Genomic DNA, 6,182 nt, shown 5'->3' with positions numbered 1-6,182 from the left:
TGCCCTAGCAAATGTTGACAGACAACTTTTAGCTTCAGTGAAAATATTGTCTGCTGGAGCGACATACGTACCTAAACAATTTTCAAGAGTTGTAATTTTTAGGGTTTATAAAAAGGAAAAGGAGACCTAAACTCAAGTGAGGGACAAAGAAAAAGAAGAGAAGCCGCCAAAGCTTTGACACATCAAGAATCAACGAATTTCATCGAGAAGACTAAGTTTCTTCATCAATTTTTTTCTTGTTTCCTTTTTCTATAACTAGTTGTTGTTGTTATTTTAAGATGTTTTTAAAATTTTACATGAACTAAATTCTTTTTCTCCATCAATTTTCTTCTTGTTTCCATCGATTTTAAGACCTCATTTTCGTAAATTTAAGTCGTAAATATTTTTATTAAATATTTACAGAGTCATATTATATGTGAATTGAAGTTTGGTCGGGTAATTTTGATGATTTACTATTAAACTAAGGCAAAAGGATTAATTTGTAAAAGAGGTAAAAGTTACCCATTGTAGATTTTAAAATATCAAAGGGATTAATTTGGCAATTAGACCATTGCCAAAAGTCCAACGGTGGTGGATGACAATCATTCCACTAACCTTTGGGATATTTATTCATTAAGTCTTAATTAGTTTAAGGTTAATTTGTAATCAAGTTATTTAATATAATTGAAGGACCAATTGTGTAATTCGACCTTCTTAAATGGCCTAATAATAGGAATGATGTGGAATAATCTAGATTGTGGTAAATTGCATTTAGATCCTAATTAATTAAAAAGGACTAAATCATAGAGGTTGAAAAAGATAGTTTTATTAGTTAAAAAGGGAAATTAAAGGACTAGAATGGTATTTAAGCCATTAATGGCTATAGTGGACGGCTTATGTGATTAATTACATAGATTTTTAATTAAAATCAAATGACATAATGGCAATTTTGTAAATAAGCTAAGAATTTTCAAATTAAAAGTTAAAAAGAAACATTTTCTTCTTGTTTCTTCTTAAAAAAGAAACCGAATAGCCATTTTTGAAGGGGTGAAAACTTTGGTAAGCTAGGGTTTTCCAAATAGGCAAGTAAACCCTGTCCGTTTTTAGTAATTTTTATGTTTTTGAACTCGTATTAGCTTAATCTAGCTAATTCGAGGACTAATTTGTAAAACTGTCAAATGTTTTAGATTATGTCATGGATGAGTTTGAGTTATTCACGAAGTTTTATGAAATATTATTGAGTTTTGTTTTTAGTTAGGACTATTTTGTAAAGTAGTTTTGACGATTTTAACATTTAAGGACTAAATTGTTAAAGTGGTAAAATTACTTGTACTTGGTGTGTAATAATTGTAAATAGGGGCTGTATGGAGAGCTTTGAACTTTAAATAAAAATTGTTAAATTGCATGTTTTGGGCTTATGGACTAAATTGTATAAAAGTAAAATGTTGGGGACAATTTTGTAAAAATGTCAAAAATGACTTAATTGCATAAAATGAATTAATTTTTCTGTTGGAATTAGTTAATTAAATGGAATCATTATTTTAGATCAAGAACGAGCGGAAAATCGAGGAAATGAGAAAATTACCAAATAGCTCATGTACTTTGTCATTGCTACAATTTAGTCTGGTAAGTTCGTACGGTTTAAATTTAGTAAATTTTTAAATGTATTATATGCCTTAATTGTATAATGTTTTAATTATATTGATGTGTATAATTGAAAATGAAAATAATGAATTGACACAAAGTCGATCATTGATAGAGCTACTTTGGATCGTTACTGCAAATCAATCCTATAAGTTCGTTCGATTTGCAATTTAATATCTATATGAATTGTCTGATGATATGATATGAAATAGTGGATATTAATAGTTCTATTGATGATGTAAAGTTGTTTGGGAAAATGTTATTGAATTTCGATACTTGAGCCGGATGAACGCGAGATAGAGTACAACTAAATGACAACGTGATATGTGGGGATCGGAGTGGAGATTGGTGTGGTGTGCTTTATATATTTTTTCCTGAGTATACTGAGGTTTAGCATTTTTTGCGAACTCTCGTGTTATACTATCCTGTTCTAGCGTATTATGGGGTTGAATGTATAGGCCACGGGTTAGGGACTTAGTTTTGAGGCGTGTTATCAGTTAGATTAGCTATTATGAGTGTTTGGTGTGTTTTAGTTGGATTACTTGTGTAATCGTATATGTAAGTCACTCATCAGGTTGTAAATTATTATATTATAACTTGTTAATGACTTCGAATGGCATGACATGTACTTGACATCTTGAATTGACTCCGTTGTGGATATGTATGTTTTCCCGGAGATTATTATTTAAGCTTTGAATTGAAATATGCTATTCACCGGTTTACAATTGTGGATGACAGGAAACATGTGTTGTTGAATTATTTTTTATTTTATTGTTATATTTACTTCGGTAAGATTTATTGTTTCTCTCCATCGAACTTACTAAACTTCAATAAGCTTACTTGTGTTAATTTCTATTTCTTGTAGATGCTTTTGAAGGTTGGACGGTCGGATCAACACTCAAGTTACACTATCCATCCAATTTTGGTAGTTTTTTAACGTTTATTTTGGATTATATGGCATGTAATAGGTTTGTTATGTCATTACTTTTGTTTTGGTATGTAAATATACAAAGTGTGCCTAAATGCAAGTTGAAAACATAAGCATCATTACAATGATTTTGATATTCATTTGGTAAATGTTTAGTTGATATCTTATTATGAGTTATGAATGATGGAAGATGTCTTTGGTACAAACTTTTAGCATATGTATGACTAATAGGATATATTGAATTGTTGTGAATTGAAGTGTTTATGATAAGCATATTGGTTAGAAATTTAAGTGGTGTGAATTGGTATGTTTTTGGTTGATGATTTATACTGTTGTATAAGTGTGTATACTTGTGGTACCATTGAGGGTACATTGGTTAGGCAATTAAGATAGTTGAATCAGCATGATTTGAGCATGTTTAATGGCATTTTGAATAGGTTTAATGATTGGTAAATGGATTGCTTAGTGTCCAAGAAATCTTGAAATGGTAAACTTAATGTTTAAGGTTTATTTAGGTGCACACGGTCTGGGACATGAGCTGCCACATGCCCGTATACGGTTTGCGACAAGGCTGTGTGTATTAAGTTAGTGAGTTACACGGTCTGCGACATGGCTGTGTGTATCAAGTCAGAGAGTTACACGGCCTGACATACTGTTGTGTGAACTAAGTCAGTGAGTTACACAGTTTAAGACACGGCTGTGTATCCCCTGTTTTTAAATTTTTTTATATGTTCTTAAAATTTCCTAATGTTTCAAATTAGTCCCTAAGGGTTTTAAGATTAATTTTTTAGTCCCTAAAGCTCGATTTAAGCCTCGTAAATGTAAGTTATAATTGTAATTCAATTACTTTATGGTATTTGAAAAATTATATTGTAATGATCATGATTTTACCTATTTATTTCTGTTAAATTGTTGTAGCATTCCCATAACCCTATTTCGGTGACGGATACTGGTCAGGGGTGTTACAAAAAAGTGATTGAAAAATTAAAGAAAAAAAGAAAAAATTTAAAAAATTATGTGGGTTGAATTTTGTGCCTAAACTTTTCAGATCAGATCTACATTATTTATGGAGGCTCCAATTTAATTTTTGTGATTTTTGGATATCGAGAACACCTTGAACGAAGTTTGTCAAGTTGCTTCGCAATTTTTTAGGTTTTCGGGTTTCAACAATTTTCATTGACTCTTAGTCTTAGGTTTTCATTTGTTTTTGCTTTTTATTATTCCTTTACGTGTTCTAACACTTTCTTGTTTCTTGTGTTAGTAGGTTAAAGAACGTTGCATATTCCTTCCTTTGTGCAATAGAATTCTTTGGTGTCTAGCCAATTTTGGACTTGTAGTACTATTAGGTTTGCTTTGTTAATTTGATTCTAATACACTCTGATTGATTGATATAGACACTTTTAAAAATACTTACAAGATTAATTTTTACCTCATTGTGAATTCAATTTTTATTTTTAAGTGTATAACAGTGAGGTTTTGTTAAGTTTTTTTTCTTGAGTGTTTTGTTCTTTTAGGCTTTCCTAATGATTCACAATACTATGATTGGGAAGTTGAGAAAGGATTAAGAAGTTGGAAATGCTCAAGATCAGCAATGTGACACTATTCTAGACATGATAAGCAAAAATTTAGAACGTTTAAGTACAATAATTGAGTGTCAGAATTGTTATTGGAAAGATAACATTGATCAACCTCGTCTTTATGCAAATAATGCTCGACGCGTCTCTCATGCAATTGATGAGAGTTTGGTTAATAATGACCGTAGACAACATTTTTTTACCTAAACCAAAGTTCAATATTCCACCATTTCAAGGGAAATACGATCCTAAAGCATATTGTGAGTGGGAATCAAAAATTGAACTTATGTTTCATTACTATAAATGCCGGGAAGAGGAAAAAGTCTCATTGGCGACCCTTAGATTTTCAAATTATGCGTTGAGTTGGTGGATTCAACTTTGAATTGATCGTCAAAGAAACTATGAAAGGGTAATTGAAACATGGGAGGAGTTGAAGCCAGTGATGCGAAAGTATTACGTTTCTTCTCATTGCTATAGAGAGGTCAAAACGAGACTACAACGCCTTGCTCAAGGTAATCAATCTATTGATGAGTATTTTAAAGAGATGGAAATGCTTATACAAAAAGCAAACGTTCAATAAGATGACAAGACTACAATGGTGCGGTTTGTAGATGGCTTGAACGTTTCAATAGCCAATGTTCTTACACTACACCAAAACAGGCTTTCAGCGGCGCTTTTAGCAGCGTTTTGATAGAAAATGCCGCTAAAGATCGATCATTAGCGGCGCTTGAATTAAAACGCCGTTGAAAATAAGCATTAGCGGCGTTTTCCAGAAAGCACCGCAAAAAACCTAAGCCCAACGATACTGTTTTACGAGCTTTCGGGGATTTAGCGGCGTTTTTAAGAAAGCGCCGCAAGAAAACATAAGCATTCCCTCAGCTTTTGGGGATTTAGCGGCGTTTGTAAGAAATCGCCGCTAATGCTCAGGGCTTTAGCGGCGTTTTTAAGCAAGCGCCGCAAAAAAACATAATCCCAACGATGCCATTCTCTGAGCATTTGGGGATTTAGCGGCGTTTTTTATAAAGCGCCGCTAATGCTCAGGGCTTTAGCAGCGTTTTTGAGAAAGCGCCGCAAAAAAACATATGCCCAACGATGTCGTTTTGTGAGCTTTCGGGAATTTAGCGGCGTTTTTAGTAAAGCGCCGCTAATGCTCAGTGTTTTGGCGGCGGTTTTGATAAAGCGCCGCAAAAAAACCTAAGCCCAATGATGCCGTTTTGTGAGCTTTCGGGGATTTAGCGGCGTTTCTAATAAAGCGCCGCTAATGCTCAGACCTTTTAGCGGCGTTTGCTCAAAAGCGCCACTAAAAAAACTAAACGCAACGACGCCGTTTTCTTAGTTTTCGGGTTATTTAGCGGCGTTTTAAGTAAAGCGCCGCAAAAACCTAAGCCCAACGATGCCGTTTTTTGAGCTTTCGGGGATTTAGCAGCCAAAAATCTGGGGGCTTTGGCAGCGTTTTTGGAAAAGCGCCGCTAAAAATATTTTATCTTAATTGGTTTATTCATATTAAATAAAATTCAATTTATTTCTAATTGAATATTTAAAATCTTCAGAAAAAAATAATGACACGTAGAAATAATTTGAAATAAAACACATGGAAAAATTAAAATACTATTATTTAAATTAATTGTAAAAGAGATAATAATAAATTTGTTTAGAGTTTTTAGTTTAGGGTATATGATTTATTTAAGATTTAAGGCCGGTTTAGGAGTTCATATTTTAAGGTTTAGGGAGTATGGGTTTAGGGATTGTGGATTAGGGGTTGAGATTTAAGGTTTAGGGGTTATAGGGTTAGGGCTTTAGGGGTTAGATGTGCTAGGGGTTAAAAGTTAGGGATCCAGGGGTCGAGTTAGGGTTTTGGGTTTAGATTAATTATTTTTTAATTTATATTTTAAATATTTTCTTATATAATTGTAAAAGAGATAATAATAAATTTGTTTAGGGTATATGATTAATTTAAGATTTAAGGCCGGTTTAGGAGTTTATATTTTAAGGTTTAGGGAGTATGGATTTAGGGATTATAAATTAGGGATTATGGTTTAATTAAGGATTGGTCGGGA

The sequence above is a fragment of the Gossypium hirsutum genome, chromosome D11, assembly GCF_007990345.1.
Source record: "Gossypium hirsutum isolate 1008001.06 chromosome D11, Gossypium_hirsutum_v2.1, whole genome shotgun sequence".
NCBI lineage: Eukaryota > Viridiplantae > Streptophyta > Magnoliopsida > Malvales > Malvaceae > Gossypium > Gossypium hirsutum.
The sequence above is the reverse complement of the archived record's forward strand: the minus strand, read 5'-3'. Positions refer to the sequence as shown.